The sequence below is a fragment of the Sus scrofa genome, chromosome 9, assembly GCF_000003025.6.
Source record: "Sus scrofa isolate TJ Tabasco breed Duroc chromosome 9, Sscrofa11.1, whole genome shotgun sequence".
Classification (NCBI taxonomy): domain Eukaryota; kingdom Metazoa; phylum Chordata; class Mammalia; order Artiodactyla; family Suidae; genus Sus; species Sus scrofa.
Window position 1 is genome coordinate 57,606,597 of NC_010451.4, and position 26,535 is coordinate 57,633,131.

At 40.9% G+C, this 26,535-nt stretch overlaps 1 long non-coding RNA gene across 3 annotated transcripts in view; it reads left to right on the forward strand.

Annotated features, from left to right (window-relative positions):
• The window catches only part of LOC110255462, an 82,671-nt gene that overhangs the window by 48,143 nt on the left and 7,993 nt on the right, over positions 1–26,535 (forward strand). The window contains exons 3-4 of one of the 3 annotated variants that reach the window (XR_002335757.1): positions 1,029–1,183; positions 3,381–4,075. The exons of 1 other annotated variant lie outside the window; for it this stretch is intronic. This is a non-coding gene — a long non-coding RNA (uncharacterized LOC110255462). Of the gene's footprint in view, positions 1–1,028; positions 2,521–3,380; positions 4,076–26,535 lie in introns of those variants that run through there. One more of the 3 variants, XR_002335756.1, reaches the window with a different exon arrangement.

Consider the following 26,535-nt stretch of genomic DNA (forward strand, 5'->3'; position numbering starts at 1 on the left):
TAATTTATGCTCTGCTCTTTCCAGAATGATTGAGCTGTTTGGTAGTTTTATTTATGACTCATGCTTAGATCCATTTTCCAGTGCTGATAATGTTGAGATAATGGGAATTTATAGTTCGCTCTGACAAGAGGCCGTAAAACACACGACTGGATGTTTTCTCTATTGCTACGGGCTCAATTTGTATCATAAAGTACTTAATAATTGTTATTAATGAACCTGCTGTGGTTGGTATATAGACACAGCTGGAAATCACATCTGTTATCAGACAGTGGGGTTGAGTAAAGCACAAACACTGCAGGGAACTAATAGCTACAAAAGGAAATGACATCACAGAGCCATAGGAAGTGCCCATAGATGTTAGCTGCACTGAGACAGGAGAGATTTAGGATAGATTCTGGGAGAAGTGACAGAATTTGGCTCTTTAAAAAGTTTTTCTTTTGTTATGGATCCCAAATGCCTTTGATTATGAGCCTGAGTTCCGGAGTCAATCCATATATGAAATATTAGTGAAGTGTTTATCTTAGTTTTTAGATAAAAACAAATAAAAATAGACCACATTCAGCTTACCAACTTACCTTTCCAGGCGTATCTTCTGCTATTCCTCTTGAAACACTCTCCTGTTCCATCCAAGTTGGGTTATTTGCCTTTGTTTTTACAGACCTAAGCTTTCCCGCTTGTGCGCTTTCCCTTATGCTATTACCTCCTTTTGAGCCTGTTTCCCTCAAACTATTTCAAAAGAAAAAGAATTTTTCTTCTTTGACTTTTCTCCCTCCCTCCCTTCCTTCCTTCCTCTGTCCTTCCTTTCTTCCTCCCTTTCTCTTTCCCTCCCTCCCTCCATCCTCTCTGTCCCCATTATCAACTTTCATTTTTTTTATTCACCATTGGCAAAGATATGAATTTATTTCATGTGTATCACTTGAATATACATAGTGTTACAAAATAGGTTTTCTTTTGTATGCTTGTTTTTTTTTTTTTAATTTACGGAAATCATGGTAAATTATAGATCTCCTTTTACTTCTTTTATTTAGCATTGACATGCCAAGCATGGTGCCCTGTGAACATCCAGGCCATTCCTCCTAAAGTTTCATCACACTCCATGTGTATCCACCAGAACTGATCTATCCAGTCTCCCAGGCAGTGATGGTCATTCAGATTACTCTGAATCCCTGTCACAATAAGCAAGGTAGTTGATGGGCATTTTCATGTATGTTGCTTGTGGGTCTTTGGGAGAATTTCTTAGACTACATACCTAGGAGTGTTACACTGGGTCATAAAGTGTGTGTACACTAGATTTAACTAAATAGCTGTTGGGAATGCTCAATCATTCTTCTCCCCGCAGGAGTGTATGTGGGTCCTTACATCCCCACTTGCTACTCACAGTTGGGATTGCCTGGTTTTACATTTAAACCACATTAACAGTGGTACCATGATAGTTCATGATGGTTTTTCTTTGTGTCTGTGAGTGCCACTGAGTGTGAACATCTCTTGATCAACTTCTTAGCCCTTGTGGTTTGTTCTATTTTAATTGTCTGTTCATATTTTGCACATTTTTTTTCTCTTGGGTTATCTGTCTCTTCTGCACTTAAAGGGATTTCTTGTATATTTGTACATTGTCAGTTTTAAATAATCCAAATATTTTCTTACAGTCTGTCATTTCTCCATTAAATAAAAATACTTCATTTTGATGTAATTATATCCAACACATTTTTTTTTTTTTTTGCCTGAGGAGTACTATTTTCCGAGTATTTTAAAAAGAATTTTTTCCTACGTCTAAATCACAGATACATTTTCTGACATTTTCTTCTATTGATTTTCTATTTTATCTTTCATTAATCTATCTGGATTATATTTTCATATGTGATGTTATTTAGGAATACAATTTTATTTTCTCTCATATACAAAACAATCTGTTCTTTTGCCTTTGATTCATGGTGCTATATAGCTACATTTCTACATTTATTAAATTTTCACCTATACATCGTCTTTCTCTGAGTTTGCTCTTTTGTTCCATTAACCTGTTTGCCAGTCTGTTCTTTTATCAATACCATAGGTTAGGACTGGTAGCTTACCATGGCTACAAATCATCTCTGATCATTCCTGCTGAAAGGGCCAAACTGCAAGCCTTACTTTTCCCCAAACTGAGCAGTTTCTGCAGCTGGTCATGTGGGCAGCCAAGTAGGTACGCAATCATAGCACAGCTACTTCTTACTCTCTGGCGGGGGAAATGGGAAGAGAGAGGGAGAGCCTGTCTTGTTTGCTGCTTATGACAGAAGGTGCTACACCCACCGGGGTGGGGCTGTTTGGACTGCTGTTGTGCCCCACTTTTATTGGTCCCACTACTAAATGTATAATTACCATTGATGTTTCACATGCTTGTGCTGTGAGCCCACATAAAATTCAAGGGGGATTGTCCCAATTGTTTTTATTTTATTTTTTTGTCTTTTTAGGGCTGTACCTGCAGCACATGGAGTTTCCCAGGCTAGGGGTCTAATTGGAGCCGTAGCCACCGGCCTGCACCACAGCCACAGCAGTGCCAGATCTGAGCCGTGTCTGTGACCTACACCACAGCCCACGACAATGCCAGATCCTTAACCCACTGAGCGAGGCCAGGGATCCAACCTGTGTCCTCATGGATAGTAATCAGATTCATTTCTGCTGAGCCATGATGGGAACTCTGGAAGGAGTCATTTTTAGAGATATGAGAGTTGGTGGATGCAATAGGCCACCAACAAGGCTTCCAGTTGCCCCATTTTGTACAACAGAAACGATATAGAATTTCAGAAAGGAAAAGGAAATCTCAGTCTTGGGGTCCTTAAGCCCCAAGGACTCTTTTGAGCTACAAGTATCTACTACTGATAATTGTGCTGACTGGAACGAAAATTGTATGTTCTGCCAACCCTTGAATATGGATTCAAGTTGGGGGATTCATTAATACCTGTTATGTCGAGTTTGTTGATGGTGCTGTTCAAGGCTCCTTTTTGCTGACTCATTTTCCGTCTAATTGAGGAGTGTTGAAATCTCTCATCATGACTGTGGATTTGTCTATTTCTCATGTCAATTCTGTGTTTTCGCCTCACATATTTTGAATCTGTTATTAGATGCAAACACATTTAAAGCTGTTATTTTTTGTGAATTAATCATTTTATCCTCCCTTGTTATGTCTGGTGATAATACTTGTTATGAAGTCTGCCTCATCTGATACGATCTTAGTCAGCTCAGCAGGCTTATAGTTCATATTTATATGATATAACTGCTTTCATCTTCCACTTTTTAATTTATCCATGTCTTTATACTTAAGGTGGGTTTCATGGGTATCACATTTAGCCATTTTTCTGAAGTCCAATTTGAGAATCTTTGACTTTATTTATTTATTTGGCCAGACCTATGCTATGCGGAAGTTCCGGGATAAGGGATTGAACCCACATCACAGCAGTGACCCAAATTGCTGCAGTGACAATACTGAATCCTTAACCTGCTGTGCCACAAGAGAACCTCAAGAATCTTTGACTTTAATTGGAGTATATAAACCAAAGGTGAACAAATCATTTCTGTAAAGGGCCAGATGGTAAATATTTTAGGCTTTTGGATCTTAGAGTTTCTGTTGAAACTGCTCAACTCCGCTGTTATAGCAGGAAATTAAAATCTTTTTAGGATTCCATTTACTTCCTTTTTACTAATTAGGTTAAAAAACTGTGTTTTTATTAGTGATTGCTCTGTAGCTTGTAATGTACATCTTTACCTTTTCATAGTCTACCTTAAAATAATATTGTAACACTTTATAGATTGAAATTCCTAAATACTTTCACTTTCTATCCAGTCATTTGTGCTATTTTTGTCACACATGTGCCTCTATTTATCAAATCTATAATGCATTATCATTACTTCCTCCTCCAGATTTTTGATGTAAAATGGCAAAAATTGTAATATATTTAAAGTGTATGATGTGATTATTTCATATGCAAATTCATTGTGAAAGGATTCCCACTATCAAGTTAACACTTCACATATTTACTTTTTAAGGGGGGTTGAGAACTCTTGAGTTACATTTCTTTTTTTTTTTTTTTTTTTCATTATAGGGCTGCACCTGTGGCATATGGAAGTTCCTAGGCTGGGGGTCGAATCGGAGATGCAGCTGCCGGCCTACACCACAGCCACAGCAACATGGGATCAGAGCCACATCTGCAACCTACACCACAGCTCCCGGCAATGCCAGATCCTTAGCCTGCTGAGCGAGGCCAGGGATGGAACTCACAACCTCATGGTTCCTAGTTGGATTCCTAACCCACTGAGCCACAACAAGAACTCCTTAAGTTTTCTTCTTCAGCAAATTTCAGTTATACAATACAGTGTTATCAACTATAATAACCATGTTAGACATTAGATCCTCAGACCTGATTCACCTCATAACTGAAAGTTTGTGCCCTTTTACCAGCCTCTGCCTACTTCCTTCACCCCCAGCCCCTGACAGCCACCATTCTAACTGTCTCTATTAGTTCGAAAATTTGTTTTTCAGATTCCATGCGTAAGTGATAAGTATTTGTCTTTCTCTGTTTGCCTTGTTTCACATAGAAAAATGCCCTCCAGGTTTATCCATGTTTTACAAATGATAGGATTGCCTTCCTTTTAAAGGCTCAGGGATATTCCTGTGTGTATGTTTCTGCATCACATTTTCTTCATCCATTTGTCTCTTGATGGACATTTACGTTGTTTCCATATATTGGCTATTGTGATTGATGCTACAATGAACATGGGAATACAGATATGTCTTTGGGATAGGGATTTTGTTTCCTTTAGATATATATCCAGAAGTGGGGTTGCTGGATCATGAGATCTCTTTTTTATTACTTGTGGAAGCTCCATACTGCTTTCCATAGTGGCTGGACCAGTTTACATCTCTATCAGCAGCATTTGTATTCTCTTGTCTTTTTGCTAATAGATATCCTAATAGATGTAAGGTGATATCTCATTTTTTTTTTCATTTCCCTGAAGATTAGCGATGAGAACTTTTTCATGTACCTCTTGGCCATTTGTATATCTTCTTTGGGAAAATGTCTATTCAGGTGGTTTTCCCATTTTTGATTTTTTTTTTCTTCTAGGGCCGCACTTTCAGCATATGGAAGTTCCTGGGCTAGGGGTAAAATTGGAGCTGCAGCTACCAGCCTGCACCACAGGCACAGCAATGCCAGTTTCAAGCTGCATCTGTGACCTATGCTACAGCTTGTGGCAACACTGGATCCTTAATCTACTGAGTGAAGCCAGGGATCAAACCTGCATCCTCATGGAGACCGTTGGGTTCTTAACTCACTTAGCCACAATGTGAACTCCTGTTTTGTTTTTTTGTTTTTGTTTTTGTTTTTTTCAGTATTGTGTTGTAGGAGGCTCTTGTATATCTTGAGTAATTAACCCCTGATCAGATATGTGGTTTGCAAATGTTTCCTCTGATTCCATAGGCCTTTTCATTTTGTCAGTGGTTTCCTGTGCTGTGGAGAATCTTTTTAATTTGGTATAGTCCTACTTGTTTATTCTTGCTTTTACTCCTTTGCTTTTAGTGTCAACTCCAAAAATTTATTGCCAAGACCAATGTAAGGAGATTTTTCCCTGTGTTTTCTTCTAGGAGTTTTCTAGTTTGGGGTCTTTCATTCAAGTGTTTAATGCATTTGGAGTTACTTTTGTGAGTGGTGTCAAATAGAGGCCCAGTTTCTTTGCATGTGGACATCGAAATTTCTCAACATTATTTATTAAAGAGATTACTTTTTTCCCATTACATATCCTTGGCTCCTGTGTTGAAAGTTAATTGACCATATATATTCGTGAGTTTATTTCTGGGCTCTCTAGTCTGTCCCAGTGATCTTTGGGTCTGTTTTAATGCCAATACCATATTGTTTTGATTACTGAAGCTTTGTTATTGTTTAGAATCAGAAAGTGTGATACCTCCAACTTTTATTCCTCTTTCTCAAGATTACTTTGTCTGTTTGGGGTCTTTTGTGGTTCCATACAAAGGTTATATTTTTTCTATTTCTGTGAAAAATGTCACTGGGATTTTCATATGGATTGCATTGAGTCTGTATATGGATCTAGGTAATATAGACATTTTAACAAATTAATTCTTCTGATCCATGAGCAGAGAATGTCTTTCTGTTTATGTCTTTTAAAATTTTTTCGGAGTTTCCATCGTGGCGTAGTGGTTAACGAATCCGACTAGGAACCATGAGGTTGTGGGTTCGATCCCTGTCCTTGCTCAGTGGGTGAAGGATCTGGCGTTGCCCTGAGCTGTGGTGTAGGTTGCAGACGTGGCTCGGATCCCGCGCTGCTGTGGCTCCGGTGTAGGCCAGTGGCTACAGCTCTGATTAGTCTGGGAACCTCCATATGCCGCGGGAAGTGGCCCTAGAAAAGGCAAAAAGACAAAAATAAATAAATAAAAAATAAAAAAATAAAATAAAATTTTTTCATCAATGTCTTAGTTTTCAGTGTACAGATCTTTCACATTCTTGGTTTAATTTATTCCTAAATGCTTTATTGATTTTGATGCTGTGGTACATGGGATTGTTTTCTTAATTTCCCTTTCCGATCATTAGTTGTTAGTGTATAAAAAGGCAACTTATTTTTGTACATTGATTTTGTATTCTGCAACTTTACTGAATTTGTATTAGTTCTAACATTTTTTTACGGAGTCTTTAGGATTTTCTATATATAATATCATGTCATCTGCAAACAGAAACCATATTACTTTTTCCTTTCTGATCTGGATGATTTTATTTCTTTTTCTTGCCCAATTGCTCTGGCTAGGACTTCTAGTATTTTGTTGAATAAAAGTGGTGAAAGTGGACATTCTTACTCTTCTCCCCAATCTTAGAGGGAGTGCTTTTATTGTATATTAAAGATACTCAGTTTTTCACTGAGTATGATGCAAGCTGTGGGCTTGTCCTATATAGCCTGTATTATGTTGAGATATGTTCCTTCTCTACCAACTTATTGAGAGTTTTTCTTGTAAAAGGATGCTGATTTTTGTTAAATGCTTTTTCTGCATCTACTGAGATGATCATAATTTTATTTTATTCTATTAATATGACATGTTACATTTGTTAATTTGTGTATATTGAACTATCCTGAATTCCAGGAATAAATCCCATTTGATCATGCTGTATGATCCTTTTAACATACTGTTTAATTTGGTTTGCTAATATTTTGTTGAAGATACATCTATGTTCATCAGAGATTTGGCTGGTAATTCCCTCTTATTATAGTGTCCTTGTTTGGCTTTGGTATCAGGGTAAAGCTGGCCTCATTAAATGCATTTGGCAGTGTTTCTTCCTGTTCTGTTTTTTGGAAGAGTTTGAGAAGAATTGACATTAATTCTTCTTTAAATGTTTGGTAGAAATCACTAGTGAAGCCAAGCAGTTCTGGTCTTTTCTTTGTTGGGATATTTTTGATTACTTATTCAGTCTCCTTACTAGTTATGGGAAATGAGAATGTTGAAATATGTCCATCTTTTTTTTGTGTATGTAATCTCTGAGCTGATGAAGAGAATGAATAGAGAGGGCTAAAATACTCATAATAAGCACTTCTGGCATATACAGATACAGAGTCCACTTAGAATTGATGAGGACATTTAATATCTCTGTTTCTTTAGTAGTACAACCCCATAACTTAGGAAATGAAGGTACTTCTATGATTTTTGAATTACTTAGACGCTGATTAAACAAATTTCTTACACCACCAAGGGGTTGATATTTAATTTGGAGAAGGCATATTTATTTAAAAGTAATTGTAAGATACTAGGTATATTAAAAATATAATAGTTATCTCTGTGACTTGCTTTGGAAATGAAAACATGCTGAAAGGCAATAGTGGAACTCTTATAAAGAAATGTGGGGCTGTTTGGGACTTTAATAACATAGTAAGAGACTAGCAACTTGGCAGTGATGAGCCAAGGAGATGATACTCAGAAGGTTGTATGATGTAATCTTACAGGAACCATGAGAGGATGAAGCAGAATGGTAGATAGATCAAGAGTACCAAATCTGGATGGCATCTTTGTCTTAGGTTTGAAAAAATCTGGCTTATACATTTGGGAAGCAATTCTGGGAATTCATCTAGCCCAGATCCTATCAAGTGCAGACATTTTTTAAAATAGGTCAACCATTTTTGTTTGAATGCTCCCATTCATTGATGGGGACCTCACAACCCCAAACTGCCCATTTTCTTTTTGAAAAGAACTAGTTGATTGAAAGATCTTCCTTGACTAATTCTAAAATCAGCCTCTTGTAAACTCACTTACTGATTCCAGTTCTGTTCTCTGGACAAATCAAGAGGCAGTGATACACTCTTGGAATAATACTGCTCTTCTCATAAGCTCCATGCCTCCTCCATTGGTAGGAGGATGGAGAGAGGGCGCAAGATTCTTATGTATACCTGCTTCTTACCACTCAGCCTCAGTTGTAACTACCAAAAATTTTCCAGATATTGCCAAATGTTCCATGGGGGGGTGGGGGCAAAATTGCTCTGCATTGAGAACCACTGTCCTAGATTCTCAATTTTCAATCTCCTTTCGTTCAAACATTTTTGTCCTTTATACCCAAAGGTTTTGAGAGTTATCTTTGTTTTCCTCATTTTCTCTCCTACAAGCCTCTCTTAATTCCATTTTAGCCAAGGCATCTGACTTTATCACTCCTTCAAAGCTGATCTTAAGGTCACTGAAGAACTCCATGCTGCTAAATCTAATGTTCAATGTTAGCTGACCTATCAGAAACGTTTGACATAGCTGATCACTTTTTCTTTATTAAAGACATTTCTTTGCCTACTAAGTCACCATAATACTTGACTGTTTTCCTATCCTACTGACTAATCTTAATCTCCTTTGCTAGTTCCTTTCTTCATCCCACAGGGGTATGTGCTTGCACTTCTTTATTCTATGTGCTTTATTCTCTTATGACCCCCATCCAGTCTTTAATTAATACCTATATATTATTGGTTTCATAGTTAAATATCCAACTGGGATTGCCATTTTAACTTCACACACTCTAAGCTATCTGCTCTCAATATTTCAATTTGCAGACATATCAAACAGTTCAAACACGATATGCTCCAAAATGAACTTCTAATTCTCCTCTTTAAATCTACTCCTTTGGTCTTCTTTATTTCATTGTGACACTGATCAGAATCTTAAACTGTATGTGATCTCTACTCTTGGATTTCTTTATGTTTTACACATGAATTTTAGACCAAAATGCCTGGGTGTGCCACATTCAATGAATAAAGAAAACCATTATACGGGGTCATCATTGGAGTTGGTGAAAATGCAAGCCTCTTACTTAAGCTTTTTTTTTTTAATGTGTAAAAAATTTTTAACAAAAATATTAATAGATTAATAATACATGATCATTATAACAAATTCCATTAGTTCATAAAATATTAAGAAATAAAGGTTATGCTGAGATATCCACCATTAATACTTTGGTGACCATCCTTACGTGCATTTAAATAAATGGAATTACATTAACGTATTTATTATGGATACATTTTTTTTATGGCACATCCATGGCATATAGAAGTTCCTGGGCCAGGTATTGAATCTAGGCTGCACCTGAGGCAATGCCAAATCCTTTAACCCACTGTACCCAGCCAGAGAGTGAACCTGTACCTCCGCAATGACTCAAGCCACTGTAGTTGGATTCTTAACCCACTGTACCGCTATGGAGTCTCCCACTGTAGAGACATTTTAAATGCCCTTTCCTCCTCTGATGCCCTGAGAATAGCAACATGGTATGCATTTTGCATTCATATTTGCCTTTTATGCCTTCTCCATATTTATATAGTGATGTATAAATACAATAATGTGCCCAGTTTGGGTTTTCTTTGCATTTATCTTTCTCAAACTTCTAGTCATCTTGGATTTGTAAGTTAATGCTTTTAAAACATAACATATAGGATATTTTGACCATTATTTCTTCAAGTATGTTTTTATTGTTTTATTGATTTGATTTGCTAACATTTGCCTTTGGATTTTAACATTGGATTTGTACATTGCCTTTGGATTTTATATTCATAATTTAAATTTGTCTATAATTTTTCCTTCTTGTACCAACCTTGTGAAATTTTAGAATAAGGGATATGCCAATTGCCTAAAATAAATTGGTGTGCTTTTCTTCTTTTAAGATTATCTGAAAATATAATTTGCCTACAACTAATTTGCTTTACTTTTTCTTCAATTTTAGGTAGAATCTGCCTGTAAATATATTCTGGACTTGGTATTTTTATTATGGAAGGATTAGCTACAAGTTCAATTGAAAATGGTTATAGGGCCATTTTTATGAATTTGAATTTTTAGAATTGAAATTTAGTCTTTTACATTTAAAATGTTTATTTTTATACAATTTTTAAAGGTTACTTTCCATTTACAGTCATTACAAAATATTTCCCACCCCTGTATTGCCCCCCCACACTGGTAACCACTGGTTTATTCTCTATATCTGTGAGTAGGTGTCTTTGTGGTTGTATTTACTAGTTTGTTGTTTTCGTAGATTCCACATATAAGTGATATACAATATGTGTCTTTCTCTGTCTGACTTATTTCACTTAGCACAGTGCCCTCAAAGTCTATCCATGCTGTTGCAAATGACAAAATTTCATCTTTTTATGGCTGAGTAGTATTCCATTGTATATGTACAACGCATCTTTTTTCCCCCATTTTTTGAAGTATAGTTGATTTACAATGTTGTGATAATTTCTGCTGTGCCACAGAGTAATTCAGTTGTACACATACATGTATCCATTTCTTGTCAAGTTCTTTTCACAGAATATAGGGTGGAGTTCCCTGTGCTATACAGCAGGTTCTCACTAACTATCCATTCCATATACCACAGTGTGCACATGCCGGTCCCAGACCCCCAAATCCATCCCTCTCCCTCCCCCTGTCCCCTTTGGTAACCGTTAAGTTTGTTTTCAAAGTCTGTGAATCTGTTTCTGTTTTGTAAATAAGTTCATATCTTTCTTCAATGAATGAAAGTAATCTACATTTTTTCTTAGAATTGACGTCTTGTCTTTATGCCTTGTAATTTAGTGGCATGAAGTTTTTCCTAATACTCACCTATATAATTATTTTAATATTGCTACATCTCCAGTTATCTTAACTAGAGATGCTTAATATTTTATACATTTTATTATGTTGTTACTGGTGGTAGTGGTGGTCATGGTGTTCTCTCTTTCTCTTTTTATCTTGTTATAAATTTGTGGGAGTTCCCATCATGGCTCAATGGAAACAAATCTGACTAGCATCCACGAGGAGGCAGGTTCGATCCATGGCCTCACTTACTTGGTTAAGGATCCAGTGTTGCCGTGAGCTGTGGTGTAGGTCACAGGTGCGGCTGGGAGCCCACATTGTTGTGACTGTGGTGTAGGCCAGTGGCTATAGCTCTGATTTGACCCCTAGCCTGGGAACCTCCATATGCTGTGGGTGTGGCCCTAAAAATACATTTAAAACATTTGTGAATTGTATTGGTCTTTTGGCTTTGCTGATCGTCATTATATTAAATTTTTAAAAAATTGAGGTGTAATTGACACATAACACTGTGTGAGTTTAAGGTACACAATGTGTTGGTTTAATACCTTTACATATTGCAATGTAATTACTACCATAGTGTAGTAATTACATACTACCATACTAATATCTTTATCATTTCTTTTTTGTGTGGAGAACTGTTAAGATTTAAAGTCTTAACTTTGAAATTTATGGTACAGTGTTGTTATAATCACTATATTGTTTATTAGGTCTTCAGAACTTATTTATCTGCTAATTATAAGTTTATACCCTTACCATCTCCCCAATTAACCCACCCTTTAGCCAGTGGTAACCACCATTTTACTCTGTTTTCACAAGTTCTTTTTTTTTTTAATATATTCTACATGTAAATGATACCATACAGTGTTTGTTGCTCTCTGCCTGACTTAGCTCACTTAGCATAAGGTCTTCAGGCCATCCATATTGTCACAAACAGCAGGATTTCCTTCTTTGTCATGGCTAGATAACATTCATATACACACATATGTACAGATTATCTATCTATCTATCTATCTATCTATCTATCTATCTATCTGTCTGTCTATTTCACATCTTTTTATACATTCACCCATTGACAAACACTTAACCTGTTTCCTTGTGAGTAATTCTGTAGTGAACCTGTGTGTGCAGAGATCTCTGAGATAATGATTTTGATTCTTTCAGATATACCCCCAGAAATGGCATTGCTGGATCATACGGTAGTCCAGTCTTTTTTTTTTTTTAATTTTTAAGAAAATCATACTGGTTTTCATAATGACTATAGCAATTCTTTATTTTCTTTTGTTTCTTATTTCATTAACAGCTGCTTTTAAATTACTATGCTCTTATTTCGACATGCTTCGTATGTATTCTGATGTTCTTTTGAAAACTTATGTATGCTTATTTCATCTTTTTAACCTTTGTTCTTTTCCAACATAAAGATTTAAGATCAGAAATTGATTCCAAGTACCGCTTTAGCTGTATCACGCAAGTTTTGATATGCAGGTTTTTTTTTTTCTCTTTGTCTTAAGCATTTTGTTATTTTCCATTAAATCTCCTCTGACCTTTCAATTATTTATAAATGCTTTATTTTGTCATTTCAGAAATTAGTTTAAAATTTTTTTCTTATAGTTACTGATTTCTGTTAAGTAACTTTTTAGTCAAAGAAGAATATATTTTGTAGGTCACCAGTTCCTTCCAGTTTTTTGAGACTTGCTTCATTGCCTATATGTTATAAATTTTCACATATCACATGTGAACTTGAATACCCTGTGCCTTTTTAAGTTATTGATGGATTTTAGAGGGCAGCCAGCATATATACCTATCTTCTCCACAAGAGTTCTGGGAACAATCAAAAAGTAAAACAGAAAGGTGACAGATGGAGTCCAAGCCATCATTTTTATTACCGACCACGCTGCTGTTAGAGAATATGGCTCATATCCACAGGAAAGTAAGCATTTTCACACTAACCCTCAGATTTAGGCAGAATTTGCCACCTGGTTGCAGGGAGTGCTGGGCCCAGGTGGTCATCTCGGAGAATTGGAGGTGGCTTTTGTGGTCAAGTGATGGTGTGAAAGAGCGAAGCAGAGTGTGTGGTCCCTGTTGAAGCTTGATTCTAAGAGGAAGAGGAAGGGACTAGCATCTATGTCACTTTTCCCTTCTACTCTGAAGAGGCAGATGAATCCCTTAGAGAGAAGTGTGCTAATAAGACTGGGGAGGGGTCAGAAGGGTTCCTCCAGTGGAGTCCCCGCCTCAAAAAAGGACATATCAGGACTATTCTAACATTGTTCTCTGTATATTCATCACATCAAGTTTGTTTATTATGTTTTTCAAGTCTTTCAAATCTTTATTTTATGACAGCTCAGCCAAACATGTACATTTTATAGGTATTAGCCAGTATTTTCAAGTTTTTGCGTGTGTTGTACATCGCAGTGCCAAAATAAATGTTTAATTTTTATTTTATAAATTTCTGCCTTTTTCTTTATTAAATCTCTGCCTTCTCTTCTGAAGTAGTGTTTGTTGTATTTTCTTAATTTGAAAAGGACTACTGAGTTCCTTTTGGGTTTAGTTTTCTTTAATGATAAAAACATTTAATGTTATACATTTTCTTCTGAGTGTGGTTTTGACCTTGCCTCATATTTTGGTATTTTTTGGTTGTTGTTCTTCTTTTCTTTGGTCCTAAGCATTTTTTAAAGGGGCAGTAAGGTTAAAATGAATGCCAAAGGTGGTCTTTATGATAAAGCTACTGTTGAGTGACCATAAGTAGTCAGGAAGTTATTTGTGAAGAGAAACCTCATGCTGTTAATCCAGGTGACAGTAGGGGGGACATGTGGTGGCATGTAGACTGGTTGTATCTGTGTGAGTCACTGACTTTTGTGTTGTTTTGATTTTTCCTCCAAGTTGACTTGAGTGCATTCTTCGGCATTTCTTCTTAAGTCAATTTCTAGATGCCTATTTCCCAAGTAAGAACACAATGCTGTCTGCCCCCATGAATCTCCCCTCATTCTCCAAGCACAACACCTCCAAAGAAGACATTCCCCTTGTGGTGAAGAAGGCTGGTACCCAGGAATGTAATTTTGGTGGGAATAGCTCTCTCTTCCTGCATTATTCTGTCACTGTAAATGATCTGCCCATTTGGCAGGTAATGAGAAAGGAGAGGCTGCTCTTCTCCTAGGAAAGAAGGGCCACCTGGGGTGAGATATGGGGGTAAAGAGACAGCAGGACTTCTGTAAGTGACTTCCCCACACCTGGTCACTCCTCATGACTTATAACAATGTATGATGCCTGAATAAGTGGGTAACTCTAGTAGAACAAACTGTAAAAAAAATGCAAAGGAAAAGAATAAGCATTAGCAAAGATGTAGGTCAATTAGAATCCTGTGCTTTACTGGTGGGAATGTAAAATGCTGCATCCTTTGTGAGAGTGTGGCAGCTCTTTAAAAATGTGTGACTGGGTTACTTTGCTGTATAGTAGAAAATTGACAGAACACTGTAAACCAGCTATAATGGAAAAAATAAAAATCATGATTTAAAAAAAGGAAAAAAAAAATGAAACACAAATGGAGTTCCTGTCATGGCTCAGCAGAAACGAATTTGACTGGTATCCATGAGGACACAGGTTTGGAAAGCTTTGGAACATATTAAGGTGGAGTTTCCCAGGCAAAAATGGAACTGATAGACCTGCAGCAGTAAGCCTGATCAACCAGAGCTTTAGTCACCTATTAATCACATTTGGGGGAAAGTTTTCCCTTACTCCTCACACCTTCCATCAATCCAAGGAAGTTCCAAGGGATGTTGTTTTCAAAACCAAGGCCAAGTCAATTCCAAAAATATGTGGATGTTTCCAAAGCTTTCCAAATGCATTATATGTTAAAAAAGGGGGAGGCTATTTTGGAATTTGGGGTACTTTCAAAGGAAAATAACTAAAAAGCACAAGAATTCTGGCTGGGTCCGAGAAAGGGAGAGGGAGAAGGCTTGTGAGGTGAGGGTATTATGTGAACACAGAATGTGGTGGCAAGTACGCTGGACTTGCTGTACAGCCCTCTGGTGCTATGGCAGGACTGTCCCCAGCAGAGGGCGATGTTGGTCTGCGTGAAGCCTCCTGGGTACACCCCACCCCCCAGCCCCAACATCCTTTGATCATTGCAGTTTTGTATCCTTGCCATTACTTTTTTTAGCTTTGGTAACCAACCTTAGGAAAGCCTTGAGATCTGAGGCTTGGGCAGGGGTTTAAGGCTTATTGGGAAATTCTGTATTCACTTTCTCAGGATGGAAAGAGCTCTCTCTAGTTGGCACCAAAGACCTGGGGACAGAGTCTGAAACTAAAATTAACAAGAAAGCTTTCCAGGCAAAGGGCTCCATCTATTCTCCCAGACCCAGCTTCCTCTTCTCTTTGAACACCTGGCTTTGAAATGAGACCTATTTTCTGCAGGTGGCCAAGAAATGTGGGAGCATGCGAGCCCTGTTTAAGTATGGCATGTCCTGGAGAAGTGTGGTTCCCAGACTAAATTAGCTGAGCATGGGACCGGATGACAGCCGAAAGACAGGGGAGTAATATATTTTTCATTCGACAGCAAGTTAAGGGACATCTTTGTAGCTCATGCAAGAAGCCTGGGAAACGCTGGGCAGTCGTGAATGCTAAAGCCTTTGGGATTCCTGCCAAGGGGCTCGGCTTACATGCTCCAGGCCATGACAACTTCATAGGCAACTTGGAGAGTGACAGGTTGGCTTACGCTGGAGGTTTTACACTTTGTATGCTTGAAGGCACTACTTAACCACCACTTCCCACATTTGCAGCCATTTCCACCTCCAGAGAGATTAGAAGACAACTTTTACACTTGCAAAGATAGTATTTAGTTATTCCTGTGAGTGCAAAAGGGGCAGTGGTGGAAAGAATCCTATAGTCTGCTGTCACAGACAGCCGCTGGAGGGATTAAATCATGAATTTTTGCTTTAAAAGGTCAAAGCCCTTTTTAACTGTAGGGTGAACTGGAATCAGGCCTGATGGCTAATAGCTGGGGGTTAGAGGAGAAAATAAAAATTTGCTGGGCACCTGTGATGTGCTCGGTGCTTTTCTTCCACTCACAGCCTCTCAGCCTTGTTGCTCTGAGGCTCTGTTCTTCTCTTTCACCAGGCAGTAAATGTAAGAGCGTTTAAGGAACCCCTCTGAGTTCACAAGATCAGAGCCAAGACTGGACCCAGGTCTATCTGCCTATAGATTCCTGGCCCTACCCACACATCCCACCAACCCTGGACTCCTCTGGGCTAAAGGAGGTCAGATCTTTCCCCCTGTGTAGCTCAGGTGCTGTCATCCTGGGGAGGTGCAGATTGTTGCTGGAAACTGAAGGGAAACTGTTACAGGGGAAAAGTGGCTTCTGGGAAGTATGTGCATCCATGTCCTAGCTTCTCTCCAGGGATCAAGCATGCAGCCTTGACCAGCCCTCAGAAGTGCTTCTTTCTTAGGAAGGAACAGCCCAGGCCAGCAGGGTTTGAGAGCCGTGTTAACCATTGCTCAGGCTCTCAGGCTCCTGGGCCCAATCTATAAAGCCTCAGCCTCTGTACTCCATGCTGAGGGCTCTGAGGCTTCTGGGAAGGAAACAGTCCCTTGAAGAGGCTGTGTGTGGCTTTACTGAAACCTCTAGGAAGGCGTGCATCATGGGAAAAAGAAGAAATCATCGGGTCTAGGAGATAAACGTGTAGTATGCCAGTGTGTTCTGCCGACCTGCTTTCCGCGCATTTGCGGACTTGATGATGATGGTGATGGTGAAGGCGGGGTGCCTGCCTGGAGGGGGTCCCTGCACAGTGGCTTTGGATTTGGCCCACATGAGATCTGCATGACCTCCAGGACAAGAGTGAAGTGGGAAGTAGAGGAAGCTGGACAGCAGGATGGTGGGGACAGAGCCCAGGAGGTGCAAGGACCACAGCTGGGAGTGCAGCACTTTGCTCTGGGTGAACAGAAGTCACTCATCATTTCTATTTTTACTTTTTTGCTTTTTAGGGCCATACCTGCAGCATATGGAAGTTCCCAGGCTAGGGGTCAAATTGGAACTACAGCTGCCAGCCTACACCACAGCCACAGCAATGCAGGCAAGGTCCGATCCGCATCTGCAACCTACACTACAGCTCATGGCAACGCCGGATCACTTATCCACTGAGCAAGGCCGGGGATTGAACCCTCACCCTCATGGATACTAGTCAGATTCGTTTCCACTGCGCCACAGTGGGAACTCCCTCACTCATTATCTCTAAATGGGACCTGATACCTCTGCAGGCCCAGACTCTTCATTCATGAGAGGAGCTTACCAAGATGCTTCCTTCTGTACAGGGAGAAGGTTAAAGTGTCCCCGGCTACAATGACATTGAAACCCCAGCACGACCTGGGATGGCACCATTGTAAGCCTTCTCTCCTTTGCTTGGCTCTTCTCGCGTCTTGGAATGCTCTGTCTTCTGTAGCAGGTAGAGTCTCCTTCTTTCAAGTCTCTGGTTTTCAAGACCTACTTGTCATCTCTCTTTTCCTTCCTTTTTTTTTTTTTTTTTTTTTTTGTCTTTTTGCCTTTTTCTTGAGCTGCTCCCGTGGCATATGGAGGTTCCCAGGTTAGGGGTCTAATCAGAGCTGTAGCCACCGGCCTACACCAGAGCCACAGCAATGCAGGATCCGAGCTGCAACCTACACCACAGCTCACAGCAACACCGGATCCTTAACCCACTGAGCAAGACCAGGGATTGAACCCACAACCTCATGGTTCCCAGTCGGATTCCTTAACCACTGCGCCATGACAGGAACTTCTCTTTTCATTCTTTCTCCTCATTGTTAGACCTGGCTCCAAATAGCCTGTTGATACATCGGAGCCGAGTGTGTAGCTTGGTGTGGTGAGAAAGGACTGTGTTGACAGAGTTCTCTTAGGGTCTTGGAGGGTAGAGCAAAGCCAGGATACTCATGAGGTTTTAAAGTCTTGTCTACGGTGCATCTTTAAACGCAGAAGCTTGCTTGGGATGGGATAAAGATCAAGATGAAAGAGTCCACGAATGGTGGACCCAGGGAGGCAAGGATTTTGAGGACAGGATCGGAAGTGACTTGGATGATAAACAGTCAATTCGATGTTATCTATTGAAAAGTTGATCAATTTTAACTGGATTTTCAAGGATGTTCAGTCATTTGCAAAGTTTATTTTCCCAGGAAAAGGTTTCCTAGAAGAGTAAAGTCCTGTTAGTGAAAACGGCAGAACCGTCATGTCATAAGAGCTGTGTGGGTGTGGGTAGTTTGGGTTCCCACCATCCGTAGCAGTCGACTTCTCCCTCCCTGGCCAGTGCAGCCACCTGTTCAAATTTCATCACAGCCCTCGTCGCTGGAGATACCCACCTGTCCCCACATGGGAGCCTCTTGAGGTCAAGGCCAAAGCTGATGAACACTCAGACACACAAACAGTGAAGTGATTTGTGGAATTAATGAAAGAAAGTTTCCAAAATGTGGTCTCTATGCTAGTAATGGGCTGTGTTTACAGAGGAATTCTTTAACCCACGATCAGTTATATGACTCCCCTGGTCCCTTCCTCCTGCCCTGCCTCTTGCACACAGAGAACGCAGGAGAAAAAAAATGTGATCAATTTGGAGAGAGGAAGAAATATGAAGCTAAACCTTATGTACCTCGTCTTTAATCAAGAACATGGATATATATTTCTGAGGGGAAATAATGGTCAAAACAAGCATTAAAAAATGTAATGTAACTTAGGTAAACCTGGCATGAATTGCTGGCAGCCTGCCTGTTTCTTCTGAATTAGTACCTGAATTTAAAGCCAGGTTACTTTTCTGGCTACAGTATTTGTGCCTTAGTTTTCCTGCTTAATCTTCCAGAATCAATCAGAATTCAGTGTCTGAGCTTTGCTACAGTAATTGCCTGGGAAGGAGCTCAGCCAAGCTAATAAGGGTCACTTTAGGAGGTTTCTGCTGGCCTCTCGTAGTCACTAGAAAGGAAATTCAGCTGGGACCCAGAACCTTTGCTTTATTTGCTGTTTCTGTATTCAGACAACACGTAGGAGGCATCTTCCAGCTGTTTCTTACATCCCTGTGACTCCTCCAAGTACTGTGGTCTGCAGATTTTCTACTAGACCCTTCCGTGAGAGGCTACGAATGGGGTGGGCAGAGGGAGCTGAGCCAGGGCAGGATGACAATAGTGCCAGATAATAAGGATGCCGATAACACAGGGTGATAGATTCACATTTGCATAACAGCCTTGTCAATAAAACCTCTTCTCATTCTCACTGAAGAAATTAAAAGGCAACAATCAATTCACCATTCCTCCCCGTCACTTGTCTGTGTTGTTTCCGTAGGCCATCTACTGACCAAAGAGCAAGGGTAACACCTAGGGATGCGGGGTCCTGAGAGAGGGAGGTTGAAAACAGGTGCTGCATCCGCACTGGTCCCCAGCCTAGACTGACTTTGATGCCCATTGAATAGAAGGGTGAAATTAGGAGTTAGCAGAGGATGGTGGATAGAACAAGGAGAGGTGGCTAGTATTGACTGATAGCTGAACATAATAGCTGACACATTTATTGTTATTGTCTCACAACAGAATGCTGCACAGAAGTGAAAATGAAGGCATAACAGCTATAGGACAACAGGAAAAAAAAATCTCCCTAACATCACTTTAAAGGACAAAAAGCAAGTTCCAAACATGTCATATAATGCCCTTTTTATAAGGTTTAAAAACTAAACAATACCCTGTTAGGCATATATATTTTTACAAAAAGACAGAAAAGCTGGGAAATGATCCACACATCATTTAGGATGGTGGTTGTCTCTTTGGGAGAGAGAAGGAGGTGAGTTCAGAGGGGTTTTTAGGTGGATGGATTACTAGATGTTCATTACATTAGAAGTCAGCACATTAAACAAAAGAGAATGATGCATAGATGAATGATGGACTCTGTCATGGGCCAGGGGTTATCATTAATCCCAGTTCTGTGCACCTGAGGTGGACACAGACACATCCTCATAGACAAACATAAAAGAAACAGCTGAACACTCATCAGACTCTGAGCACATGCCATGAGCAGGTGTTGGTCTCAGCATTTTGTAGGTGTGGTCTCACTGACTCTTTGTAACCACTTGATGATGCAGGTAAAGTTATAAGCCCCATTTCCCATAGGAGGGTATTAGGCTCAGAGAAGTGAAATCACTTGCTCAAAGTTACGTGGAGATCGGAGGGTCGAGCCAGGACTTGAACTAAGCCCTATCATTGAGAAGTCCTAGCTCAGTTCCCCCTTGACCCTTGCCTTCCTGGAGCTCCTCACTTGGGTTTGCACCTGCTGCCTTAGACCCTAGCATGCTGTACAGCACCGATCAGTTCATGTGCACGAAACACCTGACAACTCCTGGAAGCCCAATCTGTGGTGCCCACCCAAGGTGACTGTGATGGGACCCCTACCAGGGGTCTCACTATCATCTGGTTGTTGTTGTGTGAGGTGGTCTGAGCTAAAGAACTTGGCCTAGAATTGGAGGTGCTAAGCTAATCAGACTTGATTTCCTAGAATTTGGATTGCCAGGTAGGAAGAGCATGTGCCAGCTGATGGAGAAGGGAGAAAACATGCAGCAAAGGAAAGAGAGGTCCTGAGAAACCACACAGGGCCTGAGACAGCCCAAGAACAGGACCCAGAATACAGTTATTCTGTAGAATGACTAGATTCTCTAGATTCTGTGTGATTCTCTGGACACGTATAGACGACACTTGCCCACCGTGTCCTGCATTCTCGTGAACACAGTAGAAAGACAAAGCAGGAGTAATTATGGATGAGATACGGCAGATGCATTTTCTTTACAATGTGTGCAAAAGATGGTTACAAAGGCACTTGCTTTTCTCCAACGAGTGAGTTCCTTGTAGCAATCCTTTCTTGGGACTGACTAGGAGGCCACAGACAAGCAGGGCCTCTGGAAAGCCCAAGGAAGAAACTAGCATGAGGAATAAAATTAAGTTGAAAACCTCCTTTGACATTTCAGAAAAGTCAACAACCATCTAAGTGATGAGAGAGACCAGAAATATAACGGGCTGAATGTCAATTTTAAAACGAGAAAGATAGCTGCTACTTTATCTCGCTGAGCAGGTGTTTCTGAGCAGTAAATAACTCACGGATGGTCTATTAAACTTTAATGCTTGTGATAACAGCAAAGAGCATGTTGCCGCCCTCCTGAAAATACATATATATAAAAACAAACAGCAATTTTCAACATTTATGCTTTGCACCATTTTCTTTTCACAGTTGTTTTACTGGGTTATCTTGTGCTGGTATCTTGACCACAAACCCCTGCTGCATGAAGCTGATTTGCAATCGTGGGCAGAACCACCTAATGTAATTAACTATCTGGCACGTGTACAATGATCATTTCCACATAAAAAAGATTCTCTCCTTGAATGAACACCCTCCAAATAAGGCACCAGTTTCAGTGCTTGTAAAACAAGGGATGAGATTTTAATTTTTTTTTTTTTTTTTTTTTTTGGAATGAGGAGGCATGGTTTTTCCCTGCTTTCTTCACTGAGTCTAAACTCATCATCTCTGGGAGGTTTTTATTGAAATAGTAATTATGGCACATCAAAATGACTTTAAAAAATATACAGAAGAAAAAAATGGAGCAATGTAATTGGAAAAAGGTTAGATAGGAAGAGATGAGCAATTTGAATCAGCCCGATGAGAGTTATTACCTAATAATGAGGCTTTGCACTCCTATTACACTGGCTTTTGTATCTGAGCCTTTAAAAACCACGAGCTAATGAAGCTTCCTGCCTCCTCCGTGACTGAGGTCGCTGTCGCCAGCGTCTGATGAATGGAGAAAATAAGCCACCAGGACCAGGTGAACTTGGCTTTTCTTCAGTTCAAACCACTTATTCCTGCCATGATTTGGAATAAAACTTAGAAACTCCAGCTCTCAGCTTCTCTCGTTTGTTTGTGACTGAAGAGGAGGAAGAAAGCTAACCTCTCCAAAATACACCATTTGGGCATGTTGATTATGTTGAATTAAAGTTACTTAAGAAACAGCCAGTGCCAGAAGGACACTCTCCTCCTTTGTCCCCTGGAAAGCAGGGGAAAAAAAAGAAAAAAAAAAAAAGAGGAGTTCCCGTCGTGGCGCCATGGTTAATGAATCCGACTAGGAACCATGAGGTTGCGGGTTCGGTCCCTGCCCTTGCTCAGTGGGTTAAGGATCCGGTGTTGCCGTGAGCTGTGGTGTAGGTTACAGACACAGCTCGGATCCTGCGTTGCTGTGGCTCTGGCGTAGGCCAGTGGCTACAGCTCCAATTCGACCCCTAGCCTGGGAACCTCCATATGCCGCGGGAGCGGTCCAAAGAAATAGCAAAAAGCCAAAAAAAGAAAAAAAAAGGAATCTTTATGTGAATGGTGCCCTGCCAAACCAGGAGGGAGAGAGATGTCCTTAGCGCAGAGATGGGGAATACAAGGCTGAGAAGGCTGTGCAAACAGCCCTTGCTACTTCATAAATTTACTACCCTGAGTCCAGGCCCCTTTGTCTTGTCAGTTCTTCACAAATTTATTGTTTCTTTGCCCAAAAGGTATAACAGCTGCCTGCGCTGGTCAGTTGGTTTTTTTGTTTTTTGTTTCTTGTTTTTTGTTTTATTTTTTTAGGGGCACACCTACAGCATATGGAAGTTCCTAGGCTCGGGGTGGAATTGGAGCTGCAGCTACTGGCCTACACCACAGCCACGGCAACGCGGATCCCAGTCTCCTCTGCGACCTACACCACACCTCACGGCAATGCCAGATCCTTAACCCACTGAGCAAGGCCAGAAATGGAACCCATGTCCTCGTGGATACTAGTCGGGTTTGTTACCACTGAGCCGCAACAGGAACTCCTGGTCACTTCTTTCAGTTCCATCTTTTCCTGGATTCCATTTTTTCTGCATGTGGGAAATTTGTTTTTCTCTGTTAATGGGTCTGATGTCAATGTCATGACTAGGCCAGTCAGGGAAGCCAGAGGGGAAGAAGGGACATGTTTTCCTCCCTACCCTTCTTTTTCCTGGAATGCTCAGCTTTCTCATTCTCTGCCCTTCCAGGGGTCCCCAGCTGCAGAGGTATAGAGGCAGGTTGGTGATGGGCTGAGAGTGGGATGGAAGAGCTCACTCCTGGGGGGCTTAAGGGACTTCAAGGTTGAGACAAGTCCTTCCACAGCAGTGGGGAGGGAGGGAGGGAGGCACAGCTGTGTGCAGGAGCCAGCTGTCACACGTTCAGGCATTTGCCAACTGGTGGTTAAATCCAAGGTAGCTTGAAATCAGTCATGGGAGGATTATACTGCATATATCAGCAGACAGGGCAGTTAGGCAGGTTTGCCAGCACACCAATGAGAGCGTGTAAAAGGGAACTCAGTTTCTGGGGAGTCAGAGGAGTCCTTCACAACTGTTTTGTGGAGTTTCCTTTGTGGCTCAGTGGAAACGAATCCAACAAGGAATCATGAGGTTGTGGATTCCATCCCCGGCCTTGCTCAGTGGGTTAAGGATCAGGCATTGCTGTGAGCTGTGGTGTAGGTTGCAGATGCAGCTTGGAGCCCACGTTGCTGTGGCTGCAGTATAGGTCGCAGCTGCAGCTCCGATTAGACCCCTAGTCTGGGAACTTCCATATGCTTCGGGTGTGGCCCTAGAAAGACCAAAAAACAAAAACAAAAACAAAAACAAAAACAAAAACAAAAACAAACAAACAAAAAACCCCAAACAAACAAAAAACCCCTGTTTTATATCCTTTGTTAAAAGTAGGATGTTAGAGTCATAACTCAGGAGGTGATACTGAAATGGAGTGAGAGAGAAATTCCCCGGGACTTCTGTAAACTAAGGCCGATGCCCTAACAGCCAGTTAAATCTGAGGTGTAGGCCGTCAATTAAGTGATTGTGGGAAAATCTGTCACCGAAACCATGAAGTCTTTACCTTCCCTGGGAGCTTTGCCTTATTTTTGTGCCCTCTCTGTCTCCATTCAATCCCCATCATGGATCCATTCATTCACTCAGCCAATTAGTGTTAATTCTTCCCTGAAGGAGTATTTTTATTTTAAATGGAAAGGCAGGAAGAAGAGGCCAAAACAATAAGCTCATGCTTCATTGAACATTTTCTGCAGATACTTTCCCACGTACTTCATAATTGTTTACTGATTTAATCCTCAAGAAAACCCAGTTCAGTGTATATTATTATTGTTAACCCTATTTTACAGATAAGAAAACAGGTTCTGAGAGTTTAATGCAATAGATCTCTTAAAAAAAAAAAAAAAAAGAATCTCTATGTGAATGGCAGTGCCTGGATAGAGCTTGCTCAATTAATATTTAGACAGTAACCTTTACAGAGAGGTCAGGGTGCTAAAGAAGGCCATGCTTGGGTCCCTTTTTGGATTCTGTAGAGGAAAGAATACTGAATTAGAACTCTGAAGGAGTTCCCGTTGTGGCTCAGGAGGTTAAGAACCTGGGAGTTCCTGTCATGGCTCAGTGGTTAACGAATCCGACTAGGATCCGTGAGGTTGAGGGTTCGATCCCTGGCCATGCTCAGTGGGTTAACGATCTGGCGTTGCTGTGAGCTGTAGTGTAGGTCGCAGACGGGGCTCGGATCCCGAGTTGCTGTGGCTCTGGCGTAGGCCAGTGGCTACAGCTCTGATTTGACCCCTAGCCTGGGAACCTCCATATGCCGTGGGAACGGCCCAAGAAATGGTGGAAAAAAAAAAAAAAAGACGAAAAAAGAACCTGACGTAGATGGAGTTCCCATTGTGGCGCAGTGGTTAATGAATCTGACTAGGAACCATGAGGTTGCAGGTTCGATCCCTGGCCTTGCTCAGTGGATTAAGGATCTTGCGTTGCCGTGAGCTGTGGTGTAGGTTGCAGATGAGGCTCAGATCCCTGGTTTTTGTGGCTCTGGCATAGGCTGCCAGCTACAGCTCCGATTGGACCCCTAGCCTGGGAACCTCCATATGCCATGGGAGTGGCCCTAGAAAAGGCAAAAAGACAAAAAAAAAAAAAAAAAAAAAAAAAAAAAAAAGAACCTGACATAGTGTCTGTGAGGATGTAGGTTCAATCCCTGGCCTTGCTTAGTAGGTTCAGGATGCCACTTTGCTGCAAGCTGGGGTTTGGGTCACAGATGCTGCTTGGATTTGGGATTCCTAGCCCAGGGAACTTCCATACGCCATAGGTGTGGCTGTAAAAAGAAAAAGAAGTCTGAAAGAGCTGTATTCTAGAATTCTTCTTTGCTACTGACTTTATCTCCTAGAGTCTGTGTTTTCTCATGCAAAGGCAGATAATATCTTTTTTGCTTGTTTGCTTTGTTTGGGTGAGGCCTGGGGAGACAGCTCCTGACAGAGCCTTCTGGTTCCTGGTGAATTGTTTAGTAAGTGTAAAGCCCATTCTGTTTCCTTCTTACTTGAATCCTGCCTCCACCCCTCTTCTCCAACCATCAACTTTTCTCCACAGTCTCTATCAATCTAAGAGATTAATTTCTCCTCCAAAGAAGGTGATCTTTTAAGTTATTTCCTTAGTACTTGCTGAGATCCTTGAACTGACAAGCAGTATTTTATGAAAATGCTGAGTTACAACTTGCTGTCCAGATTTATGCCTGACTCTTGGGAGAGGGGTCTCAGGTTCTCAGAGCAAGCCTTGACCCATTGCCCTTGCAGCTCTCTGGGCACATACCTATAGGCACATACCCACATATGCAGTATGTTCTTTTACACTGATGGGGGAAGCACAGAGATGCACAAGACCAGCCCTGTGGTGAGCGAATGGCAGAACTGCAAGTCATCACCTCTTGTGCTGCTCTGAGCCTGCTGTAGACAGAAGGTCACATTAGCACATCTGTCTCAGATTGCCTGTGTCTCCCTAATGTCCTTTCTGCTGCACCCACACTCTCTGGCCTCTAAGAGCCTCCTGGTCCTGGTCTTCTTTCTTTCTTTTCTCTTTTTTTTTTTGTGTGTGTGTCTTTTTGGGGCTGCACCTGCGGCATATGGAGGTTCCCTGGCTAGGGGTCAAATCAGAGCTGTAGCCGATGGCCTACACCACAGCCACAGCAATGCCAGATCCGAGCCATGTCTGTACCCACACCACAGCTCATGACAACACCAGATCCTTAATCCATGGAGCGAGGCCAGGGATCAAACCTGGCATCCTCCTGATGCTGGTCAGATTCATTTCTGCTGAGCCATGACAGAAACTCCTGGATCTTCTTTCAGATCAGGATATCCATCCACTCATGCCAGGACGAAAGCCACCTTTCCTACCCCATGCTGCCCATTCTGCCACCCGGGCCACTTCCACTCTAAAGGAAATGTGTCTGCTCTTCCCTCCTCACCCACTGGGCAGGGTCCTTCAGTAGGGGAAGGGCCAGCTTGGAGCGGCAGAATCTGGTCCAACAAGCACAACAGACTTATGGTGGTGATAGCTTTAACTCTGCCCCCAGTTTTGTTTTGTTTTGTTTTCCTTTCCTTGTTAGGGCCACACCTATGGCATATGGAAGTTCCAGACTAGGGGTTGAATTGGAGCTG